We start from the raw sequence: 12,819 nt of genomic DNA, 5'->3' as shown, positions 1-12,819 counted from the left end.
CGTCGCCCGTCCGGTGCCCTGCTCGCCGCGACTAATGAAGGCCGGAGACGATCCTCCAGAGCAAGTCGATAAGCACTCCGTACCGAGAAGCATCCATTTCTCTCAGGCGCCCATGCAATAAGATCATTGCCCATACGAGGTGATGTCTTGATCATTGCAATCTCGTCTGCATCTACTGGAAAGAAGGTCTCCCGTAGTAAGTCTTGGCGCCATGAACCATGGTTGTCCAGTAACTCAGCCACCCTACGTAGCCTGCAACATCCTTGCGGCGTGATCGGCCGGCACTCACCATTCCTTGGGATCCATCTATCACGCCATATGCGGATGGAACTCCCATTCCCAACACGCCATATCAAGCCCTTTTTGAATAGTTCTAAGCCATGCTGCACCCCTTGCCAAGTTCCAGAAGCACCCGAGGAGAAGACCGTGTCTTCGAGGCTCCCATTTGGATAGTACCGAGCCTTGAGGAGACGCGTTCATAAACTGTCCGGGTTCGAGAGCAGACGCAAAGCTTGGCATGTGAGGAGGGCCTGGTTGAACATGCGAAGGTCACGGAACCCAAGCCCACCCAGCGCCTTCGGTTTTATTAGATGGATCCATGCTCGCCAGTGCATTTTCCTGCGCCCCTTCTCAACTCCCCAATAAAAGTTACGTATCATCTGCATGAGATCCTCGCAAATCGACACCGGAAGTCTGAAGACGCTCATAATATAAGTTGGGATCGCCAAAACTACAGACTTAATCAGTACTTCCCTTCCACTTTGTGCAAGCAGTTGGGAAGCATCCCATTCCACCATTCTCTTCATGTACTTCTGTTGCAAATTCTGGAACTTGCTTTTAGACATGCGTCCATTTGGAGTAGGTAGTCCTAGATAGCACTCCTCAAAGCTTTGTTGCTGCACCTCCAGCACACGTACCACCTCCTCTCGGATCACTGCTGGGAAATGCTCCCCAAACAGAATGGAGCATTTTTGAGGATTAATAAGCTGGCCAGTAGCAAGTGCATAGGTAGCTAGCGCCTCCTTGATGTTATTGGCCTGTTGTACTGTAGCACGGAAGAAAAGCAAGGTGTCGTCGGCAAAAAGAAGATGTGAAATACCCGGTGCCCGCGGGGACACTCGAACTGGCGTGATTCTTTGGGTCTGCACTCCCTGTTTTAAGATAGCCGCCAAACCGTCGGCAACAAAATGAAATAAAAATGGGGATAGAGGATCTCCATGATGTTGCCCACGCGACGGTGCAAATGAATCTGAGAGGGATCCATTCAGATTGACACAATACCGGACCGAGGTGACGCATGTCATGATCCATCTCACCCACTGGTCCGCAAAGCCCATCTTTTGCATCACTTGCTCTAGGAATCTCCAATCCACCCTGTCGTATGCCTTTGACAAATCCAACTTGTAGGCACAGAAACTCTTCGCTGGATCTTTCTCTTGCCTAATATAATGAGTGCACTCAAACGCAATCAGTGCATTATCTGTGATAAGTCGCCCTGGGACAAAGGCACTTTGCTCTTCAGAAACAACATCACCTAGGATCGGCCTTAGGCGATTAACCAAACACTTTGCAATGATCTTATACACCACATTACATAAGCTGATTGGACGGAACTCTGCTAAATTCCTCGGGTTATCCACCTTTGGGATGAGCACTATGGTGGTAGAGTTCACCCCCTCTGGCATGGTCCCGGTAACAAAAAACGTTTTCACCGCCGCAATAATATCCTCTTTAAGAGTGCCCCAATGACGCTGAAAAAATCTTGCAGGAAATCCGTCCGGACCGATCGCCTTGAGAGGTCCAATCTGAAAAAGAGCATCACTGATCTCCTTGTCAGTGAAAGGTGCACACAACTTTGTATTCATCTCCTCTATGATCACTTCATCGATCAGCTCCACCACTGTGCCAGGATCAAGATTTTGGTCAGCTTCAAACAAACTACGAAAATAGGATAGCGCCATACCTGACATCACATGATGTTCCGTTTGGTAAACACCATGAGCGTCCACAAGCCCTTTAATTTTATTCTTTCGAGCTCTCCAAATTGCTTTCCGGTGGAAAATTTTGGTATTGCGATCACCATGTTTTAACCACTCCAGCCTAGAGCGTTGAAGCCACATCATTTCCTCTTTGTAGAGTAATTCATTCATAAGGTCAGCAGCCTACCGAATTTCGTTGCGGTCAGCGTTCATGTTTGTGAGCTCCTCCAAACGTGTTCTGGACTTCTCAATTTCTCTAGTAATGTTCCCCAGCTTCTTGTTGCTCCCTATGTAGTGCTGCCATAGTTGACCGAAGAGCATTGCTAATCATGCCCAAGTCCCCTTTCGCACCTGCACTGGACCAAGCCTCCGCCACCACTTCTGCTAGCGCTGGCTCGCGCTCCCACATCACTTCATACCTGCGTGTTCTCCCTACTCGGACCTGGGTTTCCTTGATGCAACGTATGATTAATGGGCAGTGGTCAGAACAAGGTGAAAAGAGGTGGGCCACCTCCACCTCAGGAAAAATATCTCGCCAAGTGTTGTCAGCCACCGCCCTGTCCAACCTAACCTGCACATTTGCTCTACCGCTTCTCTTATTATCATAAGTATAGGGATATCCGGAGAAACCCAGATCGACTAGCTGACAAGTCTCGAGGCAGTCTCTAAAAGCGACCATTTGGGCTTGGGGTCTAGGAGTGACAGAAAGGTGTTCAAACTCCCAGAGTGCCTCATTGAAGTCACCCGCGACAATCCATGGAATGTCAGACGTGTTCTTCAATCTGCATAGACTCTCCCACATAAGATTCCTGTTTTCCACCCTTGGTTCTCCGTATACAAAAGTAACCCGCCAAAGGGGGTCGAAAGCTGAGACACGAATATAAGCATCAACCCATCTATCATTAACATCTTGAACATCGACTTGCAAAGTTTCATGCCAAAACAGAGCTAATCCTCCACTCTTTCCTTGAGTACTTATTCCATCAAAACCCTTCAGTCCTAAACGATTACGGATCCTAGCCATATTACGTTTTTGTTGCCTAGTTTCACATAAGAACACCAGCTTCGGGGAATGGACTCTACATAGAGCCTGAAGATCACGAACTGTGCGAGAGTTCCCCGCCCCTCGACAGTTCCACACTAAGCAATTCATTGTGACTGACGGGGTGCCACACTTGGCCCCGTCAGTATACCAGCGGCCCCAGGCTGGTTGCCTCCAAATCCACCTCACACTCCTTGCTGCTTGCTTCGTCCTCCAGTTTATTTTTTGCTTTGACAACTCCAGTTTGTATGAATTGTTGAGGCCCTGACTCAACACGAAACGGCCCCTGATGTCCCTCCACCATGGCCGTCATGGCGTCTGCATCGGAGCTTTCATCGGGTGTAGCCTCCGTTCCATCGTTCGGCGGCTTCGGGAGGGTAGAGTCCACCAGGGGTGCCCCTTGATCGCCCCCACCGCCTTCAGGCTTCTCGTTGGCTGCAGCCGCCAGGAGCGCTAGCGCAAGCACCGTCGAAGACATGACTGTAGGGAGGACTTTCTGTTGGGGATCGTAGCAGAAATTCAAAATTTTCTACGCATCACCAAGATCAATCTATGGAGTAATCTAGCAACGAGGGCAAGGAGACTGCATCTACATACCCTTGTAGATCACTAAGCGGAAGCGTTCAAGTGAACGGGGTTGATGGAGTCGTACTCGCCGTGATCCAAATCACCGATGATCCTAGTGCCGAATGGACGGCACCTCCACGTTCAACACACATGCAGCCCGGTGAAGTCTCCCGTGCCTTGATCCAGCAAGGAGAGAGGGAGAGGTTGGGGAAGACTCCGTCCAGCAGCAGCACGACGGCGTGGTGGTGGTGGAGGAGCGTGGTACTCTAGCAGGGCTTCGCCAAGCACCGCAAGAGACGAGGAGGGAGAGGGGTAGGGCTGCGCCAAGAAGGAGATGTTCTCGTGTGTATGGCAGCCCAAAACCCCACTATATATAGGGGAAAGGGAGGGGCTGCGCCCCCACCTAGGTTTCCACCCCTTGGGCCCTGGTGGGGGGGCGCACCAGCCCACCTGGGGCTGGTACCCTCTCACACTTGGCCCACACAGCCCTCTAGGGCAGGTAGCCCCACCTGGTGGACCCCCGGGACCCTCCCGATGGTCCCGGTACGTTACCGATAGCACCCGAAACTTTTCCGGTGACCAAAACAGGACTTCCCATATATAAATCTTTACCTCCGGACCATTCCGGAACTCCTCGTGATGTCCGGGATCTCATCCGGGACTCCAAACAACATTCGGTAACCACGTATATCTATTCCCTATAACCCTAGCGTCATCGAACCTTAAGTGTGTAGACCCTACGGGTTCGGGAACCATGCAGACATGACCGAGACGTTCTCCGGTCAATAACCAACAGCGGGATCTGGATACCCATGTTGGTTCCCACATGTTCCACGATGATCTCATCGGATGAACCACGATGTCGAGGATTCGATCAATCCCGTATGCAATTCCCTTTGTCTAGCGGTATTGTACTTGCCCGAGATTCGATCGTTGGTATCCGATACCTTGTTCAATCTCGTTACCGGCAAGTCTCTTTACTCGTTCCGTAACACATCATCCCGTGATCAACACCTTGGTCACATTGCGCATATGATGATGTCCTACCGAGTGGGCCCAGAGATACCTCTCCGTCACACGGAGTGACAAATCCCATTCTTGATTCGTGCCAACCCAACAGACACTTTCAAAGATGCCCATAGTGTACCTTTATAGCCACCCAGTTATGTTGTGACGTTTGGCACACCCAAAGCATTCCTACGGTATCCGGGAGTTGCACAATCTCATGGTCTAAGGAAATGATACTTGACATTAGAAAAGCTTTAGCAAACGAACTACACGATCTTGTGATAGGCTTAGGATTGGGTCTTGTCCATCACATCATTCTCCTAATGATGTGATCCCGTTATCAACGACATCCAATGTCCATGGTCAGGAAACCGTAACCATATATTGATCAACGAGCTAGTCAACTAGAGGCTTACTAGGGACATGGTGTTGTCTATGTATCCACACATGCATCTGAGTTTCCTAACAATACAATTCTAGCATGGATAATAAACGATTATCATGAACAAGGAAATATGATAATAACTAATTTATTATTGCCTCTAGGGCATATTTCCAACAGTCTCTCACTTGCACTAGAGTCAATAATCCAGTTCACATCGATATGTGATTAACACTCAAGGTCACATCCCCATGTGACTAACACCCAAAGAATTCTGGGTTTGATCATGTTATGCTTGTGAGAGAGGTTTCAGTCAACGGGTCTGCAACATTCAGATCCGTATGTACTTCGCAAATTTCTATGTCATCTTGTAGATGCAACTACTACGCTACATTTGGAGCCATTTCAAATAACTGTTCTACTTGGAGCTATTCTAAATTGTTGCTCCATTATACGTATCCGGTATCTCTACTCAGAGCTATCCGGATAGGTGTTAAGCTTGCATCGACGTAACTCTTTACGTCGAACTCTTTATCACCTCCATAACCGAGAAACATATCCTTATTCCTCTAAGGATAATTTAGACCGCTATCTGGTGATCTACTCCTAGATCACCTTTGTACCCTCTTGCCAAATATGTGGCAAGGCACACATCAGGTGCGGTACTCAGCATGGCATACCGTATAGAGCCTATGACAAAAGCATAGGGGACGACATTCGTCCTTCCTCTTTCTTCTGCCATGGTCGAGCTTTAAGTCTTAACTTCATACCTTACAACTCAGGCAAGAACTCCTTCTTTGACTGATCCATCTTGAACACCTTCAAGATCATGTCAAGGTATGTGCTCATTTGAAAGTACCATTAAGCGTGTTGATCTATCCTTATAGATCTTGATGCTCAATGTTCAAGTAGCTTAATCCAGGCTTTCCATTAAAAAACACTTTTCAAATAACCCTATATGCTTTCCAGAAATTCTACGTCATTTCTGATCAACAATATGTCAACAACATATACTCATCAGTGCTCCCACTCACTTCTTTGGAAATACAAGTTTCTCATAAACTTTGTATACACCCAAAATCTTTGATCATCTCATCAAAGCATACATTCCAACTCCGAGATGCTTACTCCAGTCCTTAGAAGGATTGCTGGAGCTTTGCATACTTGTTAGCATCTTTCAGGATTGACAAAACCTTCCGGTTGTATCACATACAACCTTTCCTCAAGAAAATCGTCGAGGAAACAATGTTTTGACATCCTATCTGCAAGATTTCATAAATAATGCAGTAATCGCTAATATAATTCCAACAGACTCTTAGCATCGCTACGAGTGAGAAAGTCTCATCATAGTCAACTCCTTGAACTTGTCGGAAAACATCTTAACGACAAGTCGAGCTTTCTTAATGGTGATACTTACCATCATTGTCCGTCTTCCTTTTAAAATCCATATGTACCTAACAGCCTTATGACCATCAAGTAGTTCTTCCAAAGTCTACACTTTGTTTTCATATATGGATCCTCTCTCGGATTATATGGCCTCGAGCCATTTTGGAATCCAGGCCCACCATCGCTTCTCCATAGCTCGTAGGTTCATTGTTGTCTAGCAACATGACTTCCAAGACAGGATTACGTACCACTCTGAAGTAGTACGCATCCTTGTCATCCCACGAGGTTTGGTAGTGACTTGATCTGAAGTTTCATGACCACTATCATAAGCTTCCACTTCAATTGGTGTAGGTGCCACAGGAACAACTCCTTGTGCCCTGCCACACACTAGTTGAAGAGACGGTTCAATAACCTCATCAAGTCTCCACCATCCTCCCACTCAATTCTTTCGAGAGAAACTTTTCCTCGAGAAAGGACCCGATTCTAGAAACAATCCCTTATTGCTTTCGGATCTGAGACAGGAGGTATACCCAACTGTTTTGGGTGTCCTATGAAGATGCATTTATCCGCTTTGGGTTCGAGCTTATCATCCTGAATCTTTTCACATAAGCGTTGCAACCCCAAACCTTTTAACAAATGAAAGCTTAGGTTTCTCTAAACCATAGTTCATACGGTGTCATCTCATCGGAATTACGTGGTGCCCTATTTAAAGTGAATGTGGTTGTCTCTAATGCCTAACCCATAAAATATCGTGGTAATTCGATAAGAGACATCATGGTATGCATCATATCCAATAGGGTGCAGTTATGATGTTCGGACACACCATCATACTATGGTGTTTCAGGCTGTATTAGTTGTGAAACAATTTCCACAATGTCTTAATTCTGTGCCAAACTCGTAATTCAGATATTCATCTCTATGATCATATCATAGATATTTTATCCTCTTGTTACGACGATCTTTCAACTTCACCCTGAAATTACTTGAACCTTTCAATAATTCAGACTCGTGATTCATCAAGCAAATATACTCAACATCTACTCAAATCATCTGTGAAGTAAGAACATAACGATATCCACTACACGCCTCAGCACTCATTGGACTGCACACATCAAAATTTACTACTTCCAACAAGTTGCTTTCTAGTTCCATTTTACTGAAAATGAGGCTTTCAGTCATCTTGCCCATGTGGTATGATTTGCATGTCTCAAGTGATTCAAAATCAAGCGAGTCCAAACGGTCCATTTGCATGGAGTTTCTTCATGCATATACACCAATAGACATGGTTCGCATGTCTCAAACTTTTCAAAACGAGTGAGCCCAAAGATCCATCAACATGGAGCTTCTTCATGCGTTTTATACCGATATGACTTACGTGGCAGTGCCACAAGTAGGTGGTACTATCATTACTATCTTATATCTTTTGGCATGAACATGTGTATCACTATGATCGAGATTCAATAAACCATTCATTTTAGGTGCAAGACCATTGAAGGTATTATTCAAATAAATAGAGTAACCATCATTCTCCTTAAATGAATAACTGTATTGCGATAGACATAATCCAATCATGTCTATGCTCAACGCAAACACCAATCTCGATGGTAGAGGGAGCGTGTGATGCTTGATCACATCAAGCTTGGGAAAACCTTCCAACACATATCGCCAGCTCACATTTAGCTAGTCTCCGTTTACTCCGCAGCCTTTTATTTCGAGTTTACTAACACTTAGCAACCGAACCGGTATCTAATACCATGGTGCTACTAGGAGTACTAGTAAAGTACACATTAACACAATGTATATCCAATATACTTCTATCGACCTTGCTAGCCTTCTCATCTACCAAGTATCTAGGGTAATTCTGCTCCAGTGGCTGTTCCCCTTATTACAGAAGCACTTAGTCTCGGGTTTGGGTTCAACCTTGGGTTTCTTCAATAGAGCAGCAGCTGATTTGCCGTTTCATGAAGTATCCCTTCTTGCCCCTTGCCCTTGCCCTTCTTCAAACTAGTGGTTTCACCAACCATCAACAATTGATGCTCCTTCTTGATTTCTACTTTTGTGGTGTCAAACATCGCAAATATCTCAAGGATCATCATATATGTATCTGATATATTATAGTTCATCACGAAGCTCTAGCAGCTTGGTGGTAATGACTTCGGAGAAACATCACTATCTCATCTGGAAGATCAACTCCCACTCGATTCAAATGATTGTTGTACTCAGACAATCTGAGCACAAGCTCAACAATTGAACTTTTCTCCCTTAGTTTGCAGGCTAAGAAAATCGTCGGAGGTCTTATACCTCTTGACGTGGGCACGAGCCTGAAATCCCAATTTCAACCCTCGAAACATCTCATATGTTTCGCGACATTTCAAAACGTCTTTGGTGCCTCAACTCTAAACCGTTTAACTGAACTATCACATAGTTATCAAAATGTGTATGTCAGATGTTCGCAACATCCACCGAGGACGTTTGAGGTTCAGCACACTGAGCGGTGCATTAAGGACATAAGCCTTCTATGAAGCAATGAGGACAATCCTCAGTTTACGGACCTAGTCCGCATAATTGCTACTATCAACTTTCAACTAAATTTTCTCTAGGAACATATCTAAACAGTATAACTGAAGCGCGAGTCACGACATAATTTGCGAAGACCTTTTGACTATGTTCGGGATAATTAAGTTCATCTTATGAACTCCCACTCAGATAGACATCCCTCTAGTCATCTAAGTGATTACATGATCCGAGTCAACTAGGCCGTGTCCGATCATCACGTGAGACGGACTAGTCATCATCGGTGAACATCTTCATGTTGATCGTATCTACCATACGACTCATGCTCGACCTTTCGGTCTCTTGTGTTCCGAGGCCATGTCTGTACATGCTAGGCTCGTCAAGTCAACCTAAGTGTTTCACGTGTGTAAATCTGTCTTACACCCGTTGTATGTGAACGTTAGAATCTGTCACACCCGATCATCACGTGGTGCTTCGAAATGACAAACTTTCGCAACGGTGCACAGTTAGGGGGAACACTTTCTTGAAATTTTAATGAGGGATCATCTTATTTACTACCATCGTTCTAAGCAAATAAGATGCAAAAACATGATAAACATCACATGCAATCAAAAAGTGACATGATATGGCCAATATCATTTTGCTCCTTTCGATCTCCATCTTCGGGGCTCCATGATCATCATCGTCACCGGCATGACACCATGATCTCCATCATCGTGTCTCCATGAAGTTGTCTCACCAACTATTACTTCTACTACTACAGCTAACGGTTAGCAATAAAGTAAAGTAATTACATGACGTTTATGTTGACACGCAGGTCATAAATAAATTAAGACAACTCCTATGGCTCCTGCCGGTTGTCATACTCATCGACATTCAAGTCGTGATTCCTATTACAAGAACATGATCATCTCATACATCACATATATCATTCATCACATCCTTTGGCCATATCACATCACAAAATACTTGCTACAAAAACAAGTTAGACGTCCTCTAATTGTTGTTGCAAGTTTTTTACGTGGCTGCTATAGGTTGCTAGCAAGAACATTTCTTACCTACGCCAAAACCACAACGTGAATTGCCAATTTCTATTTACCCTTCATAAGGACCCTGTTCATCGAATCCGATCCGACTAAAGTGGGAGAGACAGACACCCACCAGCCACCTCATGCAACTAGTGCATGTCAGTCGGTGGAACCGGTCTCACGTAAGCGTACGTGTAAGGTTGGTCCGGGCCGCTTCATCCCACAATGCTACCGAATCAAGATAAGACTAGTAACGGCAAGTAAATTGACAAAATCGACGCCCACAACTACTTTGTGTTCTACTCGTGCATAGAAACTACGCATAGACCTAGCTCATGATGCCACTGTTGGGGATCGTAGCAGAAATTCAAAATTTCTACGCATCACCAAGATCAATCTATGGAGTAATCTAGCAACGAGGGGAAGGAGAGTGCATCTACATACCCTTGTAGATCGCTAAGCGGAAGCGTTCAAGTGAACGGGGTTGATGGAGTCGTACTCGCCGTGATCCAAATCACCGATGAACCTAGTGCCGAACGGACGGCACCTCCGCGTTCAACACACATGCAGCCCGGTGACGTCTCCCGTGCCTTGATCCAGCAAGGAGAGAGGGAGAGGTTGGGGAAGACTCCGTCCAGCAGCAGCACGACGGTGTGGTGGTGGTGGAGGAGCGTGGTACTACAGCAGGGCTTCGCCAAGCACCGCAAGAGACGAGGAGGGAGAGGGGTAGGGCTGCGCCAAGAAGGAGATGTTCTCGTGTGTATGGCAACCCAAAACCCCACTATATATAGGGGAAAGGGAGGGGCTGCGCTCCCACCTAGGTTTCCACCCCTGGGAGTGGCGGCCATCCCTAGATCCCATCTAGGGGGGCGGCCAAGGAGGGAGAGAGGGGGGCGCACCACTAGGTGGGCCTTAGGCCCATCTGAGCCTAGGGTTTCCCCCTTTTCCCTTCTCTCTTCGCCTTGAGCCCGGGTGGGGGGCGCACCAGCCCACCTGGGGCTGGTCCCCTCTCATACTTGGCCCACGCAGCCCTCTAGGGCAGGTAGCCCCACCTGGTGGACCCCCGGGACCCTCCCGGTGGTCCCGGTACGTTACCGATAGCACCCGAAACTTTTCCGGTGACCAAAACAGGACTTCCCATATATAAATCTTTACCTCCGAACCATTCCGGAACTCCTCGTGATGTCCGGGATCTCATCCGGGACTCCGAACAACATTCGGTAACCACGTATATCTATTCCCTATAACCCTAGTGTCATCGAACCTTAAGTGTGTAGACCCTACGGGTTCGGGAACCATGCAGACATGACCGAGACGTTCTCCGGTTAATAACCAACAGCGGGATCTGGATACCCATGTTGGTTCCCACATGTTCCATGATGATCTCATCGGATGAACCACGATGTCGAGGATTCGATCAATCCCGTATGCAATTCCCTTTGTCTAGCGGTATTGTACTTGCCCGAGATTCGATCGTCGGTATCCGATACCTTGTTCAATCTCGTTACCGGCAAATCTCTTTACTCGTTCCGTAACACATCATCCCGTGATTAACTCCTTGGTCACATTGCGCATATGATGATGTCCTACCGAGTGGGCCCAGAGATACCTCTCCGTCACACGGAGTGACAAATCCCAGTCTTGATTCGTGCCAACCCAACAGACACTTTCGGAGATACCCGTAGTGTACCTTTATAGCCACCCAGTTACGTTGTGACGTTTGGCACACCCAAAGCATTCCTACGGTATCCGGGAGTTGCACAATCTCATGGTCTAAGGAAATGATACTTGACATTGGAAAAGCTTTAGCAAACGAACTACACGATCTTGTGCTAGGCTTAGGATTGGGTCTTGTCCATCACATCATTCTTCTAATGATGTGATCCCATTATCAACGACATCCAATGTCCATGGTCAGGAAACCGTAACCATCTATTGATCAACGAGCTAGTCAACTAGAGGCTTACTAGGGACATGGTGTTGTCTATGTATCCACACATGTATCTGAGTTTTCTAACAATACAATTCTAGCATGGATAATAAACGATTATCATGAACAAGAAAATATGATAATAACTAATTTATTATTGCCTCTAGGGCATATTTCCAACACTTTCTTCAGAAAACAGTGCCCAAAGGTGTTCTGTCGATCTGGTGGTTCACGATCTCGATGGACTGTTGCGTCCCAAGCGTCCGGGTCAGGGAGATGTATCGGGTTACCCAGGTGTTGTTCCTTGGCGTATGAGTAAGGGATTCCATCTACGATGGACTCCTTGCTCGTGTGGAGTTGTAGTCCGAGCGGCCACGGGAGCCGGGGAACGACTGCGCGGACGAAGCCGCAAGCGCGCCATAGGACGGGCGGCGCCCGCGCGTGGCAAAGGTCATCATACCTAACTGCACAATCATTTGATTCTTGGCCAACGGAGTGACGAAGATGAGATAGGACTTTAACTCTTATTGACCTCCAAGTTAGATACATCCATTTCACAACAATTAATATGTGATAGACGGAGCACTAGTTTAATTGGCATCCAACTCTTCATGATTTTCATGTGGGTGACTGAAATTTAACAACCCATGACTTAGTCTTAATGCGACACAAAGGGTGAAAAACGTAAGGTTTGATTACGCGGATGATAACCATGAAAAGGAACATGGACGGAAGGCTGAATCAACTACTCCACCGGATTAGCATAGCCTCATAAATTAAAATTACTCAGAGAGGCGAAAGCCCTGACTGATCTCGGTTAGTGCTGGCAGCGGTGTCATTTCCCTCCTAGTAAGCGTTGTTGAGGAGCCTCCTTGTATTCCCATGGGGATGGCTCTCCAGGAGAAATCACTAACTCCGGGTCTTGGAATGGGCGACGGTGACGGCTATGTCGAACGTCCTTGGAGTCGTCGCCTTGGAGAGCC

The sequence above is a fragment of the Triticum urartu genome, chromosome 7A (assembly GCF_056163025.1).
Source record: "Triticum urartu cultivar PI428250 chromosome 7A, HENAU_Tu73, whole genome shotgun sequence".
Classification (NCBI taxonomy): domain Eukaryota; kingdom Viridiplantae; phylum Streptophyta; class Magnoliopsida; order Poales; family Poaceae; genus Triticum; species Triticum urartu.
This window is presented reverse-complemented; position numbering follows the sequence as displayed.